We start from the raw sequence: 26949 nt of genomic DNA, 5'->3' as shown, positions 1-26949 counted from the left end.
GATGCCCCTGTCTGAGCAGGAGTACAGTTAGAGGGTAAGGGACAAGAAATACCAGGCAAGTCTGTTTCTGTTCTGCCTGCACAGAAAAAAAGTGAGTGACACATCTAGCTATTTCAGTCTCAGTCAGAGGTATTGTTGTTCTCAAAAGGCTATTATTGAGCAAGTTCAGATCCCTCTCAAGTGGATAGTTATTGCCCCCTTTTTTCATCCAAACTTATACAGCACTGAAAAGTAGAATCCACTAACAGCTTCCTGTGACAATTAACCAGCAAAGACTGAGAAATATTCAGCAGCTAGGCATGATTGCAGTCGAGTCACAAAATGCAGATAGATAGAATCACAGGTCATAAGACAATGGAAACACATAAAAGAACTTTAATTTAAGAGTTACAAAAAATAGAAAGCTCAGAAAATTCTTTTATGGAACCTGGCAAAGAAACAGTATCAGCTAACTAGCAAGATAGGAGGCGAATGCTCCGAACTAGGGTTAATGAGACAACTGGAGTTCTAGTCTGGATGTTGCCACATGCTTCCTGTGAAGTCTGAAGTGATTGAGGAAAGATGTTGAAGCAGGCACCAGTCATTTAAATTGCAAACATGTTTGGCTTGATTAGGGAACACTTCACCCTGCTTTGATTTGCTCAATGTATTGGACTAATCGCACACTCAATTCCTGTCTCCCCTTTTTGCTAACCAATTCACTGAAGCCTCACAATGAGTCATGAGAAATGGAAGATTATTTTCACCTTAATTAAATACAATTTTGACAGAACTGGAAATATGCAAGTGTCATGTTATTAAGTGACCTAATTGTGCCTTTAAAATGGCCACGTAATAATGACTTCTCAATAACAAGAGGAAAAGGGGGGAAGGGAACTCTTTGCTATATTATTTTCATCTTAATCTCCAGCACAAAAGCAGAGGGCATCCACCTAGCAACAACAGCTCTGAATTATTCATAATTAGTGACAAGTCATGAAAACTGAACTGTTTGATCATCTCAGGTGGGAATGAAGGACAACAAGCAGTCGAGTAGTTCCTTAAATGTTAAAAAAAAAAATATTTCAGCTACAAGGCAAAGGAAGAGAAGAAGCATATTTTGATGCAAGTTATAACACTGTTTGAAAAGTGTCCATTAACACGCATCAGTCAAGTACCACACAGCTAGTAAAGTCCTTCACCCCATTTAAGGTGATTAAAGGCAAAGAAACTAATTTCTGACAGCTCCCACCATACACACGAAATGTGCTTGCTAACCTCTTGCCACTTCCTGAGTATCACACTGTCAGGAGGTGACTGCACTTGTTTCTGCTGCTAAGCACATGACCCTGGGCTACATTTCACAGGCTGCAGAAAGGCAAGCTTGCCGGTCTGTGCACCAGTCTGGGGACAACGCAGTGATGTACAAAACCTCATTATTCCCAGATACACCATCATTCCAGATACCTCTATCATTCCCAGACAGAGGTCACTGTAGCAGAAAAATGATTGCCCTGTGGCATGTTCTGCCACAGAGCTAACCAGGATCTACCACGATGCATAGTTCTTGCCATATACAGAGAAGCAAGTTACATCAATGTAAACACCACTTGTCTAGAAGGGTGGCAGATACTGGTCACCCACTCACTTCTACAGTTGCTTCAGGATTTTGTACTAAAGAGACTCAAAAACTTCAAAGGTGCTGACTGAAAAAAGAACTAAGTCTTTCTCTCAGACAACTGTAATATGAAGAGCACATCACAGGATCTGTATTACTCCACCACAAGATGTACAAGGGTTCTACGGCAGGGATGAGGTACTGTTGCAACACTGACAAGAGACTTTAAGGAACTTAATACAGCTGAGCAAATGATGTAATTGGGGAGAGGGGGAGGGAAGGAAAAAAGCTGTAAAAACATTGCAACCAGCTCCTGAACTATAGCTTCTGCCATTTAAAAAAAACGCATACCCTCTGCTAATAGAAACACACCACACAGTCACTTATTTCTTAGATTCAGTTTCAGTGCATTCTCATATATTCATACTTTTTCCTCCAGCACAGCAGAACAAGAAACTCTGCAATAGAAGTAGTTTACTTTCAATCCTTTATATTAGAGGTGAAGTTTGACACTGACCAGCTGGCTGTGAATGTAAGCAAGTTTTGCCCCCCCTCCCCCACCCTGTCCCAGCTTCTCACACACTCAATGAGCTATGACAGTAAAAGTACTAGAACAGCCATATTAGGCAGTAGATGGGGAAACAGGCCTAGATAAAATATGACCATTCAGAAAGTGTTTTCAAGTTGGATTAATTCCTTGATGTGGTTCACACCATATCAAACAAACGCACAGTGCCAGGAGTGGTGCGTGGCTGGGAATGGGAGGTCTTGGCTGTATAATCCTGCTTAAGCAATGCTGCTGCTGAATGTACAACTTTAGCTTTAAAGCCTGCCACCCACAGTCCACCTCAAACCCACCTATAAAAGTCATTGCTCTTACCTTGTAGCCTGATCTAGCTTCCTCTTTCTTCCACACAGGAAATATGCATCCCTGTATCAATAGTGTGGAAAGGATAGTAAAAAAAACTTTACTGCAGTGCCTTGCAGACAAGTAATGTACTAATGCCATCTATTGTAACGAAGAGTAAGTTGATTTACTACGAGGGAACATGCAGCAAAAATTCAAAACTTGTACACAGTGGTTTTCTACCTTTTTCAATTTATGAAGCGTTAAAAATGTTTCCTTGAGCTGCAGACCCCTATACAGGGAGTTCAAACCAATAATAAGTTCATTTTTCATAGTTATCTTTTTACAGACACCCCTAAGAAACAGTCCATGGAGTCAGAAGGGCCTGATAGAGAATCTTAGGTCTGACATAAAAGATTTACTATACTTTGTTAAACCTTTAGGTTTTTCTGCATGATCCCTAAAATGCTGTATTCAAACAGCCTTACAGGTTTTGCTTCTGTTAAGTTTTACAGGGGATTATTCCTGTTACTGATATCCAGTAATAAGTGTACACTGCCCTATGACGCACATAATATTCTTGCTCTAGTAGCGACAACAGTAAATTCTACAGCATTTTTCTAAGTTTTGTAACTCTAGGCAGATGAGTCTCTCTAGGTTCGCACCCTGTTTGGGTTCTTAGAGACAGAACTGTTACAAAGTGATTTAAATAAACCCAACAACAAAGGAACAGTATTAACCATGTATTTTTCACGTGAAAGGAGGTTGCTTTTTCCAAAAATAAAGTTATGATGGTAAAAGTGTCTTAAGGTAGGCATAAATGTCTTTTTCTCCCTACCCTGCAACATCTCCAGCATACCATTTGATCAGAAAATCTCTCAGAAATTGAGATAACATCCTCAACCAGTTTAAAAGTGTTCTGTATATATACAGAAAAAAAGAAAATTACACCAATTGTTTTAGTGGGCTGCAGTGATAGTGTTTCGATATTTTCAACTCAACCCAGTATTTCTTGTCTCCAGTGTACGATGCTATCAACACTGTTAAGAATAACAGCGCTCTGATGCTAAAGCTAGCTAACCTATCACATGACTTCACAGTCTAATTTGTCTTGGGTGCACTTTAGCTAAATTGCCCATATCTTGTAAAGTGAACATGAATCCCACCGTATATCCCATAGCAGCCAGGAGTGTTTGGAGGCTGCTTCCTAGAATGAACTTTCTGTTGTTTTCAGTAGGTGTGGACAAGCAGAGATTATTTTATACCTGCACTACATAAAAACTAACACGATGTTTAATACACATTTTGTAATATCAGAGAACCAACTTATATGTAGGAACTGAGAAAAGAACCTGTCTGTTCAGCATTTTGATAATCCCTTTACCATCAAGAAAAACACTGCTTCCTTTTCAAACGAATTAACCTATTCTACTTGTCAAAAACAAGCCACATGAATGCTTTTCTAAAATTTGACATATACATTACAGGGAAAAATAACAAAAGGAGTTGACTGCATACAAATAAGTAACCTCTTCCGAAAGTGTTACCAAAATCTAGTGCCCACCCTTGCCCCAAACAAAAGTCTCCTCAAGTCAGGAATACTGCAGTGCCACCTAGCAAACTGAAACACAGATGGGGCCCCAGGTGTGCTAAGAGCAGTTCTTACATATATAGCACATGCCCAGATGCTCCCAAGTGGCAGTAAGGACCAGCAGAATCTGTTCCTGTGGTGCCCAGACCTAATAGCCTATTCACCAGAAACAAGGCTACATCGGCATTTCACTGACAAGAACTCTGAGCAACATAAAACACTGCATCACCCAAATGAGAGCCTCAGCTGATGTAAATAAGATAAACAGAATCTTTCCTGAGGAGCGTCCAGTTGAAGCAGAACCAAAGATAACCCAAATGAACAGAGTAAGTGCTTCGGAGAGACAGGCAAGGCAGTTCAGTATACGGTGCAGCACCCTGCTTTGACTAATACATTGCTGCTTCAAACTACAGGGCTGTGCTATATGGGTACACCCTCAAATCCTTCTGCACTATCTGCCACCAAATGGTAGTGTTTCCCTGAAAGACGATGTTTATGGAAGAGGGTTGAGCAATTCTAGTTCCACACAGCAGAGGGAAGCAGTCAGCACTGCAACGTGGACTAGCCACTCCACTGTCACGTACTAAAGACTAATTATGTTTTCAAACAAAATACAATGAACTCTGTCATAAGTAATCACACAAGAGACCATGAAGTCAGTAGCTTAGTGGAAGTGCCCTTCTATGAAAGATGAAGTAGAATTTTCTCTGGCTATAGGGAAAATTACTGAGCTCTGAAAAAAAACCAAGAAGCAATATGGAATGCAGGGTTTTTTTTGTTTTTTGTTTGTTTTTGCTTTCCTTATCAATACCTGATTTCAGGCACTGATGTTTTACAGGGAAACTTAATCAAAAGAGAACAACTTCCTCTAACCTTGAGGGTATCTTAAGGATTTATGATTACATTTGCTAGAGTAATGAAAATGCATTCCCACAGTCAAATGTTGGCAGATAGGCAAAAGAGGAAGTATTTTGTTTACAATGTAGTTCTGGTATTTAAAGCACACACTATGTTTTATTTGGGTCCAGTTCACCTCTGCACAGGAGCTAAGCGTTACATAAAACTCATCTTTAGTAGGATTTGGGCACTTGTCTTTTTCCCCATAACTCAGGCATTTGTCATAAAAAAATATTAAAGGAAGTGAATGCATTTAACACATGCAATTCCACTTTCATTTTTACAGTAGGTAGCAGAGTCTAGAAAATTGTTTCTTAATAAGTAGATTACAACTCCCAGACAGGTCACAACAAAGACAACTATATGACACTGAAAACTGTATTGCAACCTCAGGAAAAATAAATCTCTCTCTCTCTCCCTCCCTCCCTCCAGCTCCCATACCATTTTTAAGAATGCTTCAGGGTCAAGCATTCTCTAAAGACAGAGATAAGTTATCCAAGGTCATCATTGGTACTTTTTTTTTTTTTTTTTTTTAAACTCCGTTATAATAAATTAATGGAGGAAGAACATGAATTTTTTGGCTCGCTATGAAAGTATGACCAGCCCGAAACAGCTGAGAATAAGGATGGAGAAGACATGACAGTAGTTCTGGCTGCAGAAAACAACTAATCTGGATGAAGACTTCTGGGTGGTCAATTCACTCTTTGGATTACACCTTCCCTCTTGTTTTTGAGGTTGTGTTAAGTATTTAAAGCACAATCATTTAGGTCAGGCACCATCTCTCACTTCACATAATTCCTACAAAGCAAGGCTTCAACTTTTCCTTGGAGATTCTAGGTATGACTTATAAGTACAGAGTATGGTATGATTGGACGATATCAATTCACATATGATTTTTCATTGCAAAAGAACTAACAAAACAGCAACAACGACAACAGAGTTCATACTAAAGAATGTAATTTTGAAAGATATAGCACTTACTATGAGTTTTTCCTTCGTCAACCTCCAGCCAGGGTACTTCATGCTTTTTGAGTCTTCGTGTCTCCTCACACAAGTAGCTGAAGTAGTTAACTCCTTGATCATGCTATAAAGAAGATCTGTGAGGAAGAGAGACAGAAGTAGTCAAACTAGGTAACACAATAATTATGAAAAATTAATAGAAACATGTATCATGAGGAAAAACTTAAATTGCTTTCAAATACACAATTTGTCTTTCTTCAACACTTATGATAAAATAATATTAAATAATTGCTGTCTCCTACGATAGAGCTAATAGTTTAAGGATGATAATTATTGATAATTTAAAGGGTAGTTGTAATGAACTAAGATGAAAAGATATGTTACATTCATAAGCCAGATACTGTATTTTTAACTGTGAAAGTGACTCTAGACTAATATTACTAGGAAATTATACTTTGATTAGAAGCAAAGCTGTGACTTAAATGGAGTTCTTACAGCAACAAAAAAGTCTGCAGTGTTTGAGTTTATAGTATTACTTGTGCACTAGGGATCAGAACAAAGATGCTTTCAAATAGGAGGTCTGTATTTCACATGCAGTTGTATGTACATACATATATACACAGTTTTGCAGAGAAATACACAAAACCATTTCTTTCAGTGTTGCATAAGTAAAATCTGCACTGCAAGTCACATGATCTTGATATGAAAAAAGCTTTTAAAAACAGCAGTCAAATTATTGTGCATTACATTATATCCCTAGAGCAGAACATCACATCAGACATTTAGAACACAACTTCCAGTAAAGGAATGAAAATGATAAATTCACTGATAAAGAATACATTGATTATTATTTTTCTGATTTCAAAGTCAATACATACAGAATATAAAACAAATACTTTCATTTAGCTTTTTAAAGCTACCAAATACATATGAAGGAGTAAAACAATGCAAGAAAAGCACAGAGATTAACAAAAAAAAAATTTCTTAAAGGCGTTTTTAAACAGGGAATTCAACAATTCAGAAATATTAACTTATAGGTTTGCTGAGTAATGGTAATTTTCTTTTAAAAATAATTTTCCCTTAAGTCAGCTGGCTTGTGTTTCCTTTTCATCCATTGTCATCTCTTGTTACTTAGAACATCACATAACTACCCTTGACTGTGTTGTGGAGTTAAGAGAACAAAATCCCATTTTAGAAGGTGCTTAGTACTTGAAAACTTTCAGCGTGTTGACTTGCTTAAAGGTAGATTACTCCTTTGATGTATTGCTGTGTCAGAGTTGCACTTTTGTAGATGGAAAACTTCCAGATGTAAAAGTTAGAGGTGGCTGCCCCAGGTTAGCAACTTTGAAAATGAGGTTAAACATGAAGTCCTACATAAGCACACCGTCTTCTAGACCTTCTTGGCCCCTTGCTCATTATCAAGCCAAAGCAGAGTTTGGAACTATTGCTAGAGCCATCTTTCTAATAGTAGGGCATTCATTAACACAACTTACCTGCAATAGAAGAGACCCAAACTCAATGTCCTGATTTTCTGGTTTTTTGGTTGCATCTACTAACCACTGAACTATAGAGACTCTTCCATGCAAGCTGCTCCTTTATCTTCACATAATTAATAGTGCAGTTAACCAGAGAATACGGGACACATTTGTCATACGCCCTAAAGCCTGATTAACACTTATATTGTAGGAAAGTTCCCTGCACTGAATCAGACAGAAGTGGAGACCTGATTCCAGGTCTTCATAGTTTAGCTGACTGTCCAGATCACACTACTCTGAATTCTCTCTGCAGATATAATGCGCTGCCATAGAACATTGTTGTCACGATGAACCAACCTATTCTAAAGGGGAATTTTTATTCAAAAATTTCCTCTTTTTTATCAGCTATTAAAATCATCATCACTTCAGCAAGTTCTGCAACTACCAGTAAAACATGGTTTCCTACTGACCTTTGACAAAGGGAGTGAAGGAGAACAGGCTGTTGTCAATATGAAATTGAATTGGTGAGTAGGAACAGGGACTGCTGAGAGTTCTTGAGGTGGCAGATGAGAAGAGAAAGTGAGGTTCTGCATACTGCCCATTTTTTGATTAGCCAGCCTTTTGCTACAGATAAGGCATGAGTCACTATTCCTGCCCTGATTTCTCTAGTAGCAAGCATTCGGTAGCACAAAAGAAACGAAACCTTTCCCTGACTGTGGGCTGCTATTGATTTGTGAATTCTGATAAGTGAACTTTAAAGAAGCTGGAGGTTTGACTCTGCATGGGGCACAGAAGAGTGCATTCACAGAGCTGCCGGAAGATTCTCATCTAGCTGAATGCTCAATGCCAGCATAAACCTGGCGGTAAGGCACTGAAGAACTAGCTTCAAATTATAAATGCCTTTGGATAGCATGCACTGTATAGTAAATGGAATATGCTTACTCCCCAAAATAGTTGTGTTTCAGAGCCAGGCAACAGTGGTCTTTCATAAAATCTGAATTTCAAAGCTGTGGAACTGTGAGTGGAAGATACGGTACTGGACTGGTTCAGAGAATACAAGCAGTAAGACTGCTGCTTATAACGCTACGATTTCTTTTGTGATAGTGTACAGAGGTCAGAACCAAATCCCCTGTTACATAGCCCAAACACAGAAGATACTGTTCCCCCCACTAAGAAACAGCCATAGCTATGGGGGGAACTTGAGGAATCTTGTATCCCATATCTCAAGACCTGAGGCTCCCATCCACAGATTACTGAGACTAATGACTGAAAAGCAAGGTATAACCCCTGCTATTTCAGTTCCAGCACATTTGGGGACCCATCAGAAAAGAGTCTGTGGTCTATGCCTTCAGAGAGCTTACCTTAGAATTTTCAGATGCGTTAACTCCAGCAAACAAATGATTAATACATCAGCAAAATAGTTCTCTACCTTCTCTCTCTAGTACCAAATGAAGGACATTTATTACCCCATCCTTTTCCAGCCTGATGTTACAGAGATGCCAGACTAGAGAATCTAACCTCAGCTGCTCCATATTGTCATTTTAATTAAAGCCATATCCTGTAAAAAGCTATATGCTGCTGAAGCCCTGATAAGATCCTATTATCAGAAAGGAGCAAATTTGTGATGCTATCTGGGCCAGCCCATGATTATCTGCCAGAACAAAAGGAATGTTATTAAAGCAAACTCTGCTAGATCACTGGGAGGACAGAATGAAAACCATGCTCCAGTGAAATCCCTTATATCCCTGGGGTCACACCTGCAGCGTGCAGTTGCTGCTCTGTGCTGAAGGCTAGGAAAGAGAGAGAAAAAGTGGGGTGGTGGGAGGAGAGGAGGAGTGGCTAATTCCTGCTATGGAATGGAAGTTTTGTTTCTTTCCTGCAATTTCTTATCAGGAAAAATACCAACTACAACATCAATTAATTCCTGGGAGATGACAGTTTCTTGGGTACATTTTCACACATCTCATTAAAAAGCAGAGTGACTAGATGTGCTTTTCTAAATACAGCCATTAATTTTTAGGACTGATTCCTCAATGACACAAGGAAGAAACAGTCATAACATTTCTCTCTTACCTTTAAGGCTTAATAATCTCCTGTGAAGTAAAAGCAGGGGGAGGGAATTGCCACACAGCTGTTTCTTTACCTTGACTTCATTCTTTCGGTTCTCTGACTCAGCCAAATAACATGCCAGCTCCCTTGACGTGGATACTGGTCTTTATGCAGCCAGAACAAACGTTCAGCAATTCCACACCAGGCAGAGAGCTATGTCATATCTTTGGATTCTCTCAGGTTTCTTGGTGTTATAGGCACCAAAAGCAGCCTTTTATTTTTCAGATAAGCAATGCCAATGCATGCATGTGCCATGTGCCATTTCGGTTCTTCCTAGCAAATGCAGAACAAGCTGGAGTGCCTATCCCATTCTAAAAATTATACTCAGCTTCTATAAATGTTACTTGACAGCTTCTGATTGATAAGTACTGAATCACAGGAAAAAAAAAAAGTGTAGCCTAGTTACCTTCCTGATCTTTAACTATCTGTCTGTTACTACAAGAGAGGCAAGAACAGCTCTTCCTTTCATTCTACAAGCTAGTCCTCCTCAGCTGGGGAACCTACACAAAGCTTAAACTACTTTGGGAATGGTGTTATCCAGGGTCTGTACTGATGATCACAAACAACTGGAAGTGCTCTGGCTTCATCAGTTACCATTTGTCAGCTGAGCTACATTAGCTCCTATGTCCATGCTCTGCTAAGTAGTTTAACACCACCAGCTGGCTTAAAGGACACAGCTGTCTGTCCTTAACTACTGAAATGGGTGGAAAGCACAAGGCCCTTAACACAGCTCAGCTGGAGAACGGTAGTTCACTATGCCTGTGGAGTTACTGCATATCCTATCTCTGCCTAAGTTAAAGGCACAAAATTCTTTTTCTGAGAATGCAGCACCTCCTCCTAAAATTATGGAAACTATATGGACTAGTAATGGCAGTTAAATTAGTAAGAAAAGTCTAGTAAGAGTAATGTCTTCAGACTCTAAATAGGTTTTAAACTGAAGTTGTGAGAGAATATGGCTTTCTGGTCAAATGAAAGGTTTAAAGTATCAATAGTTCCTCTAAAATGCATAGTTCTATCTCCAAAAAAATTCATGAAAGAAGAATCAAAGGATTTGGCAACTGATAAAAAGGATATTCACAATAAACTAAAGAACGGTAGCAGGCATATTATATAAATTCATGAGAACTTCATGAATTGGTCTTTTTTAGAGAAATAGTTTCATCTTTCTCATCCATATGTATTTTTATAGGATAATAAGTACAGATGTAACTTATAAGGGGTATCAGTCCCATTCGATATGTATTCAGGTTTTATTCCGATAGCATTCCGATTTGCACATTGCAAAGCAAGACTGATGCTCGTTGAGGCTCTGATTGAGTTTCTATCAATTTGCTTTGTAGCAGCTCCACCTGTCGTTGGAGGGAAGGCAGATGTGCAAAGCGACCTTCAGCAACAAGGCCAAACATACTGTGGGCCTGAAAGCAAGATCTTGGGAGACCCACGGAATTGAGGTCCTGTGGTTTTGTTTAAACTAGGCTGTAATGCAACAGCAGAGCCTGACTGACACTGCTTGTGCATGAGTGAAAAAGGGGATCCCCGCCTCTCAGAGACACCACTGGAACCAGAAAACAGTAACTACTTAAAACGAACTTCTTCACTCTTGTTTTTCTACTAGATCTGTGCTGGACCTCCTGCTAAGGCCCTGATGTTTTACTCACTTTTTTGTTGTCTGTGGAGATAGGAACTAGCTTCAAATCAACAAACTCTGAACGTATTGCTGCTATTTTGCAGCTGGACCTGCCAATCCTTATGGCTGAGGCAGCAAGAGGTCAGCACACTCAGAAACTTGTATAGACAAGTTTCCCAAAATTACAGTTTCCCCCTAATCCAATTCTCGGCAATGCTACTACCAGCTCCACAAGTGACCTTTCCAGGAAAGTATGGTACAGACAAGAAAATGAGCTGTAGAAAGCAAGTGAGAAACACAGTCATTTTTATGCAATCCAGAAATGGCTTGCAAACCATGAGATCCAAGTCCTATTGACTAGATGCCAAATCCAAATTTTATAACTTGAATCCATTGCTAATGTCTCCTCCTAGGGAGTGTCCTGATGTTCCAACAGTACGTCTTCAACAACGATGAATGATTCTGTGAGAGTTTGGGATGACAAAATGACGTTAATCACACAGAGTAGACCAGAACAAGGTTATGATGAATCTACTCTGTCTTGCCACCGTGTTGTAGAATATTTCTGCAGTGAAGAATACTGGCTTCTAGCACCTCCTGTTTTTGAAACAAGAGAACTCCCTGAAGGCAATTGGCCAGGCACTAACCCACCAATTGTAGAAAGCTGCTGCAGAGACCTGTGGAAATCTGACAACACTGATAGATTTGATACCCATTTGATATTTGAAATTGGCTATTTTCTCTATGGTTTTTTTGCTTCATTTCCACTAAGACTGTCTTCTAATTTCCAGCCTAAATATATTAATGGTCCATTTATACCAATTTAGTCTTCTGTCAATTTTGTCCTTTAACTTAAATTGTCCTTCCCCCCACCTAGGAATTACCATCAACGTATTAATACAGAGTAATCACAGCCCCCTTCGCTCTTTATTTTGCTAGGTTAAAAAGCCAAGTATGTGGGACAGGCTCTCCATTACACTGATGTTTCTTCTCTGCACCAGCCTTCCTTTGAGTTCATCCTTTTTGAACTGATAAAATTTGAAGTGTGCAAAGTATTCCAATGGATTTTTTATGAGTGGCTGATGTAAAGACTTTAGTGTTTGTCTCCTAGTGGTTCAATGATGAATTGGTAAAGAAGGCTGTTGAATTTCATCCAGGAATATTTGTACCCATTAGTTGTTAGTAGCATTTGTTCTCTGAACTATATCTGAGAAGCAAAGATCTATTACAATGACACAATTCTGGCTGCAGAGATGCGGTCATTATTAAAATCGGCTCATGAGCATCTGTAGAAGCCTCCCAGTTCTATTTAAGTTAAATCTTTTATCATCCTTCCTAAAATTGATTTTGATCTAAATAGACTTTTGTTCACTGAATCTTTGCTTGCATCTTCCCATTCACTGACATATGATGCTATCTGACCAACTTAACCTTTATTTCTACGTAATCTGAACAGTGCATGCTTTCCAGTATCTGTCTTCCAGTCATGAGTGTTACCCTTTTACATGTGTATTATTCCTAAGATATTGCGCTTCGAGTTCCATTTACGTAGCTCTAGTTTATTCGTTTTGTCATCCTACTTCCTGACACCAGTATATGAACATTTTGTTTCTTTCATAATGATCAGGTAAAGAAGAAAGAAAAAAATTAATTTGCAACACTTCTCTCTTTTGCAGATCCTCTTGAATTCCAAATTGCCTTAAAATGTGTAATACAATTTGCAAAATAGCACACCTGGTTCAGACAGCTAGAAATTTAGCAAGTGCCTGGGAACTGGTTGACTATGGCCAACGTCAGCTGCATGAGAGGAAGGTGCAAACATTCCAGATTCCATTCCAACATTCCAGATTAATTCTTGTTTCCAGTGATTTCTTACAGTAATAATTTGTTTCTTCTGCTGTCTTCTGTATATTTATCTCACAGAGAAAACAAACAAAAGAAAGTAGATTCCCTGCTTCTCTCAGTCTGCCAAATATTTAATTTAACACAAATGCTGAAACTCAGTTTCTAATCAAGAAACACTTCTACATATCAACCAGCTATAATCGCACACTTTTTGTCAAAAATCTTCAACATAGTATCTAGACAAGCATCAAGCACTTCTGCATATTAAACATCGCCTGGTATGGAAAAGGAAGAATTCTGTTTATGCTCTGCTCTAAAAACACCACAGATCACCTTCAGTTTAGAAGAGATTTTTAGAAAATACGTGGTTTCCTAAAAAAGAAGAAAGGGAAAATGCAGACAGATAAAATGCAATTGCATACATTATAATTCAGCCAGGATATTCAGAATAATATCCCCTCTTTCAAAAAGTACCAGGGGACCTTAGCAACGTTATACCATCTGCTTTTGCTGTTGCGGTTGGCATGTGTGCACCTGGCTCGGAAAGTTAAGAGAGAGAAGGATTAACATGTATATCAGTAGTAACATCTATAGAGAATTATACTGTAGAAGATGGAAATAGTTAACAGAGAGGAAAAGACAGCAGGATTTCCCCCCTGCTCTCATACTTTAACTAACTGACTCTAGGTAGATTGTGGTATACCAAAGGAGAGAGATTTGCATGCAGGCAGTTGCTCTTTTCAGCCAAGATCTCATCCTGTTGGAAGAAATGATATTCTCATTGGACAGCTCATCCATGAAGCTGACATTTCCTAACCACGGAACATTGTGTCACTAGCACCAGACAGCAGTAAAACAAGCTCAGAAACAATGACAATCTGCCAGCTCTACCCTGAAAATATCAAGACTTTATTCTTTACCCTCAACCCCCCGAAGTTAGCAAAGCTGTTTTTAGTTCATATCATGGACTTCCCTAGCTGAAGTGCAGGTACACAGAGTACTGTGCAAACCACAGTTCACCTAAGAATTACCCAATGGAAGGACCAGAAACAGCCCAGGCAATTCAAAACTACTTACCAATTCCACTACCAAAAATAAATAAAAGCATAAGCTGCTCCAATTCATTACGGTTTATTCATCCTCCGAGTGCCTTACAGACAGCTGTTAAATGGGCAATAAATTCTTGCTATTGCAGACAGCAGCCCTCAAATTTAGGATGACTACCTTGGCAACTTTCTTGTCAACACCTAATGTCAAGCCTCTTTTGCAGGGAAGAATAGAACTGCAACTTTGGATTGAGCCCATGATTCAATTCATCCCATCTCCTTTTTCTGGGAAAGGTGCGTATCAGACATTTTAAAGGATCTCCCAGAGAGCTACAATGGAGTAATGAGAAAACAAGGAAAACTTGCTAATGCTTTGAGATTGTATATGGCAAGAAATGTGAAGGCTCATAGGCTTTTTAACATGATTTTGTGTGACTGCAGGTGCTCTTGTTTACATATAATGTCTTTAATATTATATATCATGATCATTTTAATAATCAATATCCAACACATCATTGTGAGACTCATCATAGACAGATTTGAATACAATTTCAAGGATTTACTTGCTTCTTCTCATAAAGACACTTTAGAACTAGATGGTTCATTCAGGCATACACAAAGTAATGACAGGAACCTATGCAGAATCTGTCTTAAGGCTAAGAAAAGTAGTTAGTCACCCTCACTGCACCTTCTGCATCCAAGCAAGATGAAATGAAACTCAACAACTAGTCAAAAACCTGCAACGCAAATAGTAAACTATTGTGTCAGCTGCTGCAGTGTGGTTATTATAGGCAGAAGTGTGCCCAAACTTAATGAAAAGGCCCTTTGATTTTTCCTTTCTTCATCTCTTAAACCAGGATTGGAGATTCTCATAAAAACCATCAGGTTTAGGAGGAAAGGTCCTTGAGCAACCTGCAACACTTCCCTGGCTCCAGTCAGACAACCCATTTAACAAAGACTTAGGTCTTGCAATCTTTTGAATGTTGTGGACCAGAATCCAGATTTAGCATAACACTTAAACAGCTGCTTAATGCTAAGTTCACAGGCAGCTGTCTTTAAAGTACAAGATGAAAATTAAACTTATATTGAAGCGGGCAAATGAATATGGTCCAATCTACTCAAGATCAAACTCCAGTTCAGCAGCGAGAAGAGACAAAACAAAGTTGTTTGAACACTAGTTCTTTGAAATAATGTTTGGGCATTAACAGGTGTTTGCAGCACAGCTTTTGTTTTTTCAGTTGGTGACAGCCAACTGAAAGGTTTAATTTGGCCATTTTTAGTCTTCATTTCTTTATAAAAAGAGTAAACATTTCTGAGGGACTGTTTTGTAGGTAATACAATTATGAAAACAGTACTGGGGGAATATCTATGTAAAATTATTTTAAATATGATTTTTCATGTGACCAAATGAGGTAAGCACATGAGGTAAGATATTACTGAAAACAGTGGGGTTCTATATTTAAAATGAGGTTCCTTATAATTATAAGGATTTTAAGATATTTAGATTACCTATCTGCTATAGAATATAGCTTTATTTTTTTCCATTGTTTAACAGTGAACTGAACAAGCAAACAAACAAAAACCAAAGAATATATCAAATAAGATTCAAAAACAGAGAGGAGTTTTTCTAGATAACAAAGCAGTCCTAAATCATTGCATTATTTCAAAGCAACTGTCAACAGACAAGCTACTATGTAAAAAATTGGAAAGTTCAGAAAGTATATAGAGTGGACTTTTGTGGAACTTCAGCATTAAGGATATAACAGAGTGCAGGATCCTTTATTAGGAATGACCTAAGCCAAAACAGGTCACCAACTCAAGCATCTGAACTGATTTTAACTGCTACTGAGCAGCACAGAGAGAAATGCCAAAGGAAAAAACACTTTTTCGGACTAGCAACAAACTTCTCCAGCTGTTCGTGCAGTGCATAGTTACAGACAGGTATTCTGAAACACAACATTATCACCATTATTAATAGTTTGACAGCGAGTGCTAGAAAGGGGTAGAAGAGCTGTTCTTTGGGTTCCTATCTCTTGTTACAGGTCTCAAGGCCTGACCTCACATGGCCACCTAACCGCTCCTGGTCTCTTTACCTATACACTGAAGGATCATGAGACTACACCCAACCTTTATTTGTCTTCTCTTGTACCTATACATAATGCATAACATCAAAGGACCCAACTGAAGCTTCTTGACATAATTTTAATAAAAAGAATTGATGAAGAACTAAGATTATTAGCAATGCTGGAATACAGAAAAAGTTGAAATGAAAGGTATATCCATGAATATAGTTTCACTGTACACACAGTGGAAAAAGTCCCTCACTGACAAACATCTTTGAAGAAAGAAAAGAGAATGTGAGAACACAAAGAACAGAGCATTTTGTTTAGAAATTATTTAAAAGACATTCTACCCACAGAAAGCAAAATAAACATCCCACAAACCAAGAGCTCTGGAATAGATAATGTCCTTTAAAAGAGGGCTTAAATTCCTTTTGATATCACCTTTTGAGGACAGAAATAAGAGAGGGAGAGGAATTTTTTTATAAGAAGAGTCCAAAACTAAATTACAAGTCAAAACATTTTGAAAGGTTTATGAACAAACAGACCATCAGTTCCCAAGGGGAACACATGGCCACAATTACCACAATCGCTGCATCAAAGAATGCTTATGTTCTACCTGATTGCAAAAGGCTTGTTCTTGAAATGCAAAATTAAGGAATACTAACCCTTCGTTGCAGCACAAATCGAATTCCAGAAACAATCACTTTCTCAGAGTTCAAGGGACTGAACACACATGCTGGCAGCAGTGTGAATCCACTGCGTTCATGCACAAGAATCACTAGAGCAGGCCTTATTTACAAATGCTCTGTGTTTTCTCTATTGAAAAAAAAAGCTCAGCCCCCACAGCTGCCAACAGTATTGGAAACCCTAATCCAGATAACCTGCTGACTTTTATCTTTATCTCTATCACTCCATCAGTTTGTTCAGAGCCCAATGAACAGTACTGGAAAGGTTAGAGGCCTTCTTCAGCAGGACTGTCAGTGTCTCTAGCACTGACATTGCTGAACATTGGGGCAAGTAGGGCATTTTTAGAACATTTCCATGTCTTGGCCAGCTGGAAAGCCAGCTATGGAAAAAGCAAGGAAAATGAAATTTTTTTTTTGGTAGAATGTGATTCTAGTAATAAAAATATATTTTTAGTTGTGCACATACACACACCTTAAAATTCTCAAAAAATTTTTTAAGTGGCATCAATACTACAACTCTGTGCGCCCTCGCTCTGAAGAACAAGGGGTTTTTTGGGTTTGTTTTGCTTTGTTGTTTCAATTTTGGCACTTAAAATCTAGTTGGCAAGTAGCTGTAGGCTTCAGAAAACTGTTTTCCACTAAATTTTTAATCACCTTTCGTGGCATTTACAGGCCCAGCACTGAAAGATGCCGGGCAGAAGAAACAACGTCCATTTGTGAATGCAACTGACTGCGATACAGGATGTGGCAAGATGGATAGTACAGTCACATTCCATTATTACCTACCTCTGCTAATCTAGTATTAGACTAGATGTCAACAAGATGACAACTTAAAAACTACAGAATGAGAGGGAAAACCTCCCACCATTTTTTTAGACGTTCGGATGCAATTCAGTATCAAAAATTACCTTCTAAATGCTACTTTTGAATTCTTTAAAATAGAAAATTCAGCTAACTAAGTATCTCTGAGAAGACTATTCAGGAAGCTAAGAATTTACTGTGTGAGAGGCAGAGCCCTGTCATTGCACAGAAGGCAAGAAGTAGGAAGAAAAGGCCAATTTTCACCATGACAAAAGGTTAAGACTTAGATGTCAGAGTTCACATTTTGTTTAATATATTTATAAATGAAATGAAACAGGTGAGAAGTGAAGACGTAAAAATACAGGTAAAACAAAATCATATATGTGAACCGAGATAGCAGGAGATGGGTTTATACATACAGTGATTCAAAAAATTGTGTATCCCCATCATCTCTGTAAGAGCAGTGGCACACAGTCACGTAGATGTAGTTTATGATCTTAATAATTGGCTATAATGTCACAAATAAATTTTGTCAATAAACTGACTACTAAAAAATGTAAAAGAGTGATACAAAAGGGATTTTAGATACGTCTGCAGAAAATTTGAGTACCTCCAATGACTCAACGAACTTCCAAAAACTTAGAGTGATAAGTTGCAATAAATTTTTTATTGGCAGTGACTCAGAAGAAAAGCTACACATCAGTCATCTGAGAGTTCTTATCATACACATTGTTTACCAAGACATGGCTGTGGGTTGGCTTTTAAATGCCTTTTATGCCACCTCTCCTTTGGTATATGTGATTTAAGATTCTATCTAATGAACATTTGAACCACTCCACAACACAATATTGTCTTGAGCTTACCATAATGACTGACACAGCTGCTTACAAAATATTTGCATAAACAAAAGTCTAATTATGTCTAAAAAGGCAAGCCTGTAAAGGAGAGAAGAAAAGCACCAAGACTGATTAACAATGCTAAACAGTATCAATAGCTAGGATTTAGAAAACATGGGTGAGATTGTGGTGATAATAATATCTAGTGCAACTATCTAGAGTCCAGAAGCAGGAACAGATGTTCTGAAAAAGTACCAGTTTTATCCACTAATTTAAATGAAACTCTCTCTGGAGGGAAATTCACTAACTCACTTAGGCTCCCTGCACCAGTTGGCTATTTAGTGAAGGAGATGACATCCAATTCTCATGAAATCCATCTTGTGACTGCTAAGGCAGCTCTTAATATGAGTAGCTGAAAAGGGTGCGACAGTTTAAAAGACAAAACAAAGACCTTTCTCCTCATCCCTGAAATAAATAATAACAAAACCCTGGACTGATTTCTGTCAGAGACCATATTAATTCTGTCTGTTATCTCCTCCCAAAATAGCCTAGCCTTCTGGCACTCTAACAACACAGGAGATAAAGTGTGCCTTGCTCATTCACACTCCCAGCAAGTGCCATGTGTTTCATTTAAGACTCTTAAATGAAACAATAAGCCTTTCACTAAATGCAGTTATTCCTGTAAGTTAAGAGAGCACAAATACTAAGCAGGGTTAAACACAGCCATGTGGTGAGCACAGTGCTTATGTCAGTGTAAATCAGGGGAGGCTCCACTGATTTCCATGAACTAAATACTCATTTTTTATTTCACTGTAAAACTAACAAACAAAAACGCCAACAAATTCAGACAACGGAAAACTGCCAACAAGGTTAGATTAATGCAAGTCAGGAGTAACTCCCCTGTTATGCATCAGTTCAACTTTCCAAAAGCTTTTGCATTTCAGGTAGAAGGAGTAGCAGTTTTGTTTCCAGTTGACAGTCAAAGATGCAAGGGGACTGGGTGAACACGATCTCTAATTTCAGCATAAAAGCTGAGATTAAGTCAGATCACATATTGAGTTCATTACAGTTCAGATTTTTCCTGGATAAGTATTGCTGCGTTTTCTGTAAGAATCAATACAGTCAGTTTATCATTTTAGGCACAAATGCAAACATCCAAGCCCCAGTGATCATTCCAGTGTAAGTGGCATGGGTCACCAGCAAATTCTGTTAGTAGTATTGTATATGAAAGGCAGGCGAGTTATTTTTTGACTATTCTCTTAAGATACACTTTTCTATCAGCTCTCAAAAGAAAAAAACAGCAGCTAACCAGTTCTAAGCGGAATCCCTGTGAGTTTCTAGAAATACAAACTGAATCTTGGGATTTTCCTTTAAAATATTCATCAGCATAGGAAGTAGGCAGTCTTTGATTGCTCAGCATCTCATTTTAATAAAGCACAATCACCAGGTTGTAATCATGAGAGTAAGAACAGATGTTAATTCTTCACCTTCGGTACATGGCTGGATCACCTCAACCAAGTATATTTTTGTTTAAGAGATGAACTGCCGAGAAAAGAAGTATAGCCAAGGTCTGAAAATCATGATTTTCTAAATAAACTGAATTCAGAATTCAAGATTCCACCTAGCATGACTTGAAGGATGAAACAAAGTTAAACAGTTGCATGACACTACGAAGAGGCACAGGAAATAATTAGCATATTTAGACTAAGGATTTGGCTACAAGGACGTTCAGTTCTGTGTATGTGTATGCATGCGTATGCGTGTAAAATGTATAATGTAACATATACAGTTAAATATTATATCTTGATGAATCAACCAGTGTTTTGCTTCTCTACTATTACCTCTTGCAGCAGAGCATTTTGTGCAGGAAAGATTTTAATTTTCCATTGAACGCAAACATGATGCTATGGGAACTGACAGGGAAAGGGAGGTATAAAACCTGAGAAGTAAAATCAGTTCATTCTATACATGTCCTAATTCCCCCATTTCATCTCCTCAAAACATCTGACTTCTATCTGAGCCATACCATTGAAACTAAAACATAAGTAAAAAAAAAAAAAAAATCTATGCACTAATACATTACCTTGTAGAAATAATTCAATTAAACTTTGATAATGACAGCTTGTTGGCATGGTTAGCCACTCAGAGGATCAGGAACTGTGCTTTGAACTGAAGATGTACATTTTGAGTCATTCTTTTTACAGAAAGGAACGTTTTTTTCCTCCACACTTGAATGCATACAACCCTTTGGGGAAAAGTTAAACCTCATCAAAACAAAGGCACGTATATTTTTATGAAAGAGTAGTGTGAGCAAGCTGAATGAATACACAGTGGGCATCAGATAAGAAAATTCAGATTGTGTTAAGAAAGGGAGTCAGAAAAGTCATGGGTTTTGCAGTATTTTTTTATATATACATATACTTCAGTTTCCTATTTCTGAAAACATATGCCTTGGTCTAGGTAAGCACTCACAGGAATTGAAGTCATAATTCTCACTATGATTACTGTAATGTTGTTGTAGAAAGCTATTAATATAGCAGCAAAAGATACCCTTGCCTACACCATCCAAACTCCTCTATCTCAAACCTTCTTAAAAGTTAGATGATACAACAGTTACATGTTAATTTTTTCCTTCCTCTTCTTACGCTAATTACTGCTGTGTTTCCTTTGGTCTCTTTCCACAGCTTTGATCTGTGTTTATGAAGAGTGAGCAACGTTTTAAGCTTTGAGAAGTTAGAATTCAGACTTTTTAAAACATTCTTATTCTCTGCCTCTGATCAAGTATCTTTTTCAAAGGGCCAGCCCACCTCAGCAATATACATACTGACTTTTGGTGCATGTCTAAGGCACTGTGATCTAGGGGAACAAGCACCAACCTGGGCGCCAAGAAACTCCTGTTAGTAACCTAGCGTACTCAGGTAAAAGGCTACAACATCCTGCCTAAGGCCCGCGTTTCCAATCGTAGGTCCCTAAGTTTGTAGTTACACGGGAATGAATCGTACAGCCAACAGATGGGCAATTACTAAAGATAACATTGACAAGGAACATTAAAAGAAAAAGTTACTTTTTCTCTCACCAGTGTTCTGAAATGAACAAATCACTTCCCTATTCCATTCCTCTGACCAAACAGTTCCTTAAAAGTGGCAATACACTGAAGAAAAACAGAAACTAGAAATAAAGTCCAAGCATGGCCCTCCACATCCAGCCTTGCTGACTATTCAACCGGTGTCTGCACTTTTCACTCCACTTCAGTTGTTAATTCTTGTATGCGTTTACTCTTAAGCAATTCAATAAAACAGCCACCAAAAAATACTCACACGTGAAACAACGCTGTATGATGAAGGGAGTTAAAGTGCTTTGTTTGATGTCTCAGACTTAGTTAAATAAAATCAGAGAGACTTCACACAAACTATCCAAGTATCTTTCATCAGTAAACTGCAACTGACTTCTGGCAAAACTTGCTCTCACAGCAGTGTGCGCTATGCAAGGTGATCTGCTTAATGAAGTGCTGCTGGCTAATTTATCTGTCAGAGTCAGTTGATTGTAAAAGAACTATGTTACTTTCCCTGCCTTGTTTTTTTGGTGTATTTGCTTCCCATTTATAAAATAATATAGTGAAAACAAATATTTTACCCAGTTACTCTGAGAATAGCACAGCTCTGAAACTGCAGTAAAACGTAACTTTCACAGCCAGGCTGACCACACTCTTGCTATTTGAGGTGTCCACATGAAAAAGCTTACGCCAGAGAGATTCATCCCCATCTAGCCTGAGACAGACCTACAGCACAGATCAGCACATTAGTGTGTCCACAGGGTTGTTCTTATAGTCATCACGCATGGAGAACACTCTTTCCATAAGAGCTATGGGGGGCTCACCCCATTCGCAGTCTCTTTCCAGCGATTTGTAATACTCATCACCACAGGGATAGTCCTCTCTTATTTCCAGCGGTTGGGAAAACGTAATCCCCTGACAACTCTGCATCCATATAAACAACAACGCACTGAGCCCTAGTAACATTCCCCCCTGCTCATAGCTGAGATATGTTGGCAGGATTAGTCAGGAATTTTGGACAGAGAGAGAAGACAAGGGATTTGTAGTACTGCTACTTGCTCTGGGTTCACAGCAGAGATAAATACAGCCTACATTTTTCAGAGCTGCCTATTTGGAGTCATTAACTATGCCTGACTTCCCGCAGACACATTTTCCAAAACAAAATGAGATGATATATATTTCCCTATCATGATGGAGTGTCAATATAGTAAAGTTCCATGAAGCAGCTTTTGATAGCAGACAAGCTTATTCATAAATTTTCAGTAGCTACCATCAGAATTAAAAACAGCGTGCAGTAATTTCAGAGGCATGACAGCCTGGATTTTTTTTCCTGGATAGTATAAAGCAAAAGTGCCACAGGAGATGCTTCTGACATCAGCAGGTATTTTAATTACCATGAGTGTCTGTGCCATATTAAAAATATTATATGAGAACATTAATGCTTAACAGCCTGCAAAAGATATTTTTCCCAGGGTTTTATAACTCTGGGTTATAAATTAAAACCATTGTAGGAGGTAACATGCAGTACACCTACAAAGACATCTACAGATTATATGGAGAGAATGATGGGCCAAGAATCTATTTCTATGTATCATGAACAGTTATATTGACCAAAAGGTAAATTCTTCACAGAAAGCAAGAAAGCTATTTCTTCCTGGGATGTTCAGCATGTTTCAACTTATCATTTATTAGCTCTGTCAAATGAATTACTTACCCACAAATAGTCTGCTTTAACTGGGATGTGGTCAGAGGATGCTGCAACTCTCTTCTAGTTCAACCACCAAGAATCCCTTCCCATTGAAGCAAGGTGCAGAGCAGGGTTTCTATACATCTGAGTGTCCACCTGGGTAGGAGTCAGGCCAAAGCACTGAGTAGCTTTCCTCGATCCTGCAGTTTAGACATGGACTATAGTCAGATACCAATAAACAACAACTGAAAGTTGACAGTGAACAATAAACCAACGGGTCCTGGATAAAAGTAAAAAAGGCTAATCATCTTTCTGGCTTCTTTCAGATGGGAGTATCTCACAGGCATCACTACACAGGCAAGCTCTAAAGAGCAATATCCCTATAAAACTGACTTAGAAATCTCTGTCTAATTTTAATTTAACGGGACAAAAAGAATTGAAACTTTACAGTGAAAAACATTTGAAAAGATCAAGTACTGAAAAACCTTTAGTGATGATATCCGTTTACCAAGAAAAAACCCAAATATTCAGAATACACTCACAACAAAGAATATACCTCAGGTTGGACAATCTACCTATTACAGAACACAGGAATCTTATAGTTGAATTCCTTTTGGCTTGTACAGCTTTGCCTCTATAACTTTTAAAACCCCTGAAAGAACATAAAGTTAAAATTTTAATGGCATTTCAGCAGAACCTCTTTGAATTTTGTATTAGATCTCAATTTAGCCCCAGGTAAAGCCTTTAGAAAAAAATTTCTGATGCTTGAAAATGTAATAATCATAGAGACACCTTCCAAAGTCAGCATCAAATAGAATAAAATATATTTTATTAATGATACAATTCACAAAATTACTAGCCCTGCCACTCTCTGCCCACAAGAGATACTTTTTCCTCTGCTGTATTATATCGCATACACATCAGCCAGTGGTGTTTGTTCTGTATGATTCAACCTCCCGATTGCTTTGAATGCTTGATGAACCAGGGTGCTTTCACTAATGATTAGATATCAGCCATTATAAGGACACTTTAGTCAGGAACCTCTGTTGCAGAGAGTCAGTACGAGACTGTTCTTCACAAAGTCGGCTTTAGTCTAGACTAATGTAGACCCAAAGCCTAACTCTAAAAATAAACAGAGCACTGACAGGCACCTTTGATTTCAGCTGAACCTGTTGATGCACACAGTAGCAAAGCACACCTGCTACTGAACTGCACAATCTGGTGAACTGTTAATCATGAGATTATTATCTTTCAGGAACCAACATGAGCTTTAAAAAAATCACACGGGAACAGAGCTGAATCAAATGGAGCTTTTTTGAGAGAGCAAGCACTCTCCTTGAAGGTTTTATACTGACAGCATGATTGATACTCATAAGTTGATATAAATTCACTGCAAAACAACCAGCAAACAGAACACCACTGACAGATCAAATTTAATTTTTAAAGATGAAAAATACAAAAAAAAAAATAAAGACTAGGCCAAATCCTGGGTCTACTGAGATCAACATCGTTTCTTTTACTATAGAGGTTAAGGGATCCAGGTTTAAGCCCAGTTTAATGAAAAATAAATTAAGATTATGTTGAGTATTTTATTACTAAGGCATCTGTAAGCCCTAAACAAGGTCAAGAGCCTCCTATTTTAGGCAGAGGGAAGACATCAATTGAGAACCAAAGACCTTACATTTGTATTATACAATCTATGTTTTTTTTAATCATTTAACATTTCCATTGCCTTATTAAAGTTAGTTCAAGACATTTCATTAATAAATGCTCAGCATAATTTTCAGTTTGAAAACTGCTCAAGATCCCACATACCTTATATGAGCTATCTATACTTATCAATAGATCACATTTAATTTAAAAAAACCTGCAAGTATAAGTCTTCATTGCCTTGTACTTTGGGCTGCTACTGATAGTTGTGAAAGAGTTATACAAGCCTTAGAGACTTGGAAACAACAGAAAAAGGGATAAGGAGGAGACAAAACTTACTTACTAAAACAGTGATGTTCCTAGAGCTGCTCAGCCATTCAAACATGGCTTCTTACAGTCTGCAGGTGCCTGTTTTTCCCTAGATTTAAAGGGCCAGATCCAGGAAAAGCAATCTCCAAGAGAAGTTTTAAGGAGACCACAATCTGCATTAGTGAAAAGTAACAGAAGCCAAGAAGCCTCACTGGAAGGAGCTGTCAGTGAAGTGTGTAATATCCTATGACACACAATATCCAGTAGCATATTCATCTCCTCTGTCCCTCATATAAGCTATTCTCCTCTACCATACTCTGAGGGACTCTGACTTTATTATAGAGCAGATGAGCAAAAAAGTAAATAAAACTTTTAAAAAAGAATTGTAATGTTTTCCACTAAGTTACCCTGTTACTCTTATGCTATGGAAAGATGCTGTAGCAAACAATCACAATTTATTATTGGCTGTCTGCTTCCATAAAATAAATGAGAAAAATTAGATTAAACGGACAGAAGAACTGATTACTCAAAACAGAAAAGCAAGGTGATGGCAGAAATGAGTGAACACCTTGGAACAGCTTCCTTCTGCCACTGGAAAGGTCTTTGTAGCTTTTCACCACCATAAGGGTATGTTTATCTACTGAGAGGTGGCACCATCAGGATCAAAGTGCAGTTCAGGACATCTGGATTCTAATCCAGGCTCTGCCAATAGACTTCCAGCCTATCTCTTGGGTACGTCATGCCATTTGTCTGTATCTGAATCCTCCCATTCATAAAGTAGCATGAAAGATAACAACTTCCACTGTCAAGTACCAACAGTTATGTGTAAGTGTATGGAATAATAACATAACAGTAACTATTATTATATTGTTAACAAGGTCCATATTTTTTATATTACTCCTCTGCGTTTATTTTAATTCTTGCAACTTGCATGATGACTGAAAAACAGCTACATAAAACAAAACAGTATTCCACAGTTCTGCACTCATGTTTTCATCTATTAGTTTTCTCCTTTGCTTTGACCACTGAACACACTGTCATCCAGCCTTCTTTTCTTAGCCTTCCTTGAAAGACTTCCCCTCTTTAGACTATTTAATGGGATTTCTAGATGTGAGAAGCAAAGCTGAAAGGCTAAGAGGTATTAGGTTGAATTTTGCATAACAAAATAGAAATCTAGATATCTTTTAGAGTAATAAAGCTAAAAGAAAATGTTCTTCACATAGCTTATTAAATAACCAAGATAATAGTGATTCAGGTAAAAATAATACTTACTGTTCTGAAAGGAACAGGGTTTTGCAGAAGACTTTTCCATTCTGGTCACTGAAGTTGATGGCCAGTGCAGCTTGCCATTAAGCACTAACTTTTACATGCAAACTGTCATGATCCTGATCCAGGCACTTGTCAGAAAGGACTTTTACAAGTTCCTTTTCTTTCCTGAATGCTGTTCTGATTTTCACACTTAATTCATTGCTGTGTCTATTAAAGAAGATTTCACACATGCAAGAGTCGAATTGTGCTGCTATTTAAATAGGAGGAAACCTAAATGTGGCATGTAAAGCATTGACTATTCATTAGCTGACATGATCCACCATTAATACAATGTCACTTTGAGTGATTTTTTTCTCTTCCTCTAAAGGAGAGGAAAAGAGATGCCAATTTGAAGCAATTCCATTCTGCAAGAATGACTCCACTGAAATATAAGTGCAGTTAAGGAAATTATAGTTAGGAAATATCTCACATAAATTTCCCTCAGTACAGTCAGAGCCCATGTCAGATAATTAAGTTCCAAGAGTTTTGAGACATATGCCTTACTATTTAGTTTTAAAAAACACAATAGAGACTGCTGGGCTTCAGCTTGTTTGCTGGAAATC

At 38.1% G+C, this 26949-nt stretch overlaps 1 long non-coding RNA gene across 1 annotated transcript; it reads right to left on the bottom strand.

The window, feature by feature from the left end:
• Positions 1 to 2476: 2476 nt before the first annotated feature.
• On the bottom strand, positions 2477 to 26535 carry LOC112996738 (uncharacterized). The gene is made up of 4 exons (XR_003262531.2): positions 26351 to 26535; positions 23147 to 23319; positions 5914 to 6029; positions 2477 to 2528 (listed from the first exon to the last, which is right to left on the bottom strand). It is a non-coding gene; the product is annotated as an uncharacterized LOC112996738 (long non-coding RNA).
• Between the last annotated feature and the right edge of the window lie 414 nt (positions 26536 to 26949).

Source organism: Dromaius novaehollandiae, chromosome 26, assembly GCF_036370855.1.
Source record: "Dromaius novaehollandiae isolate bDroNov1 chromosome 26, bDroNov1.hap1, whole genome shotgun sequence".
Lineage (NCBI taxonomy): Eukaryota > Metazoa > Chordata > Aves > Casuariiformes > Dromaiidae > Dromaius > Dromaius novaehollandiae.
Note: the sequence above shows the minus strand (reverse complement) of the source record. Positions and strands in the feature narration are given on the sequence as shown.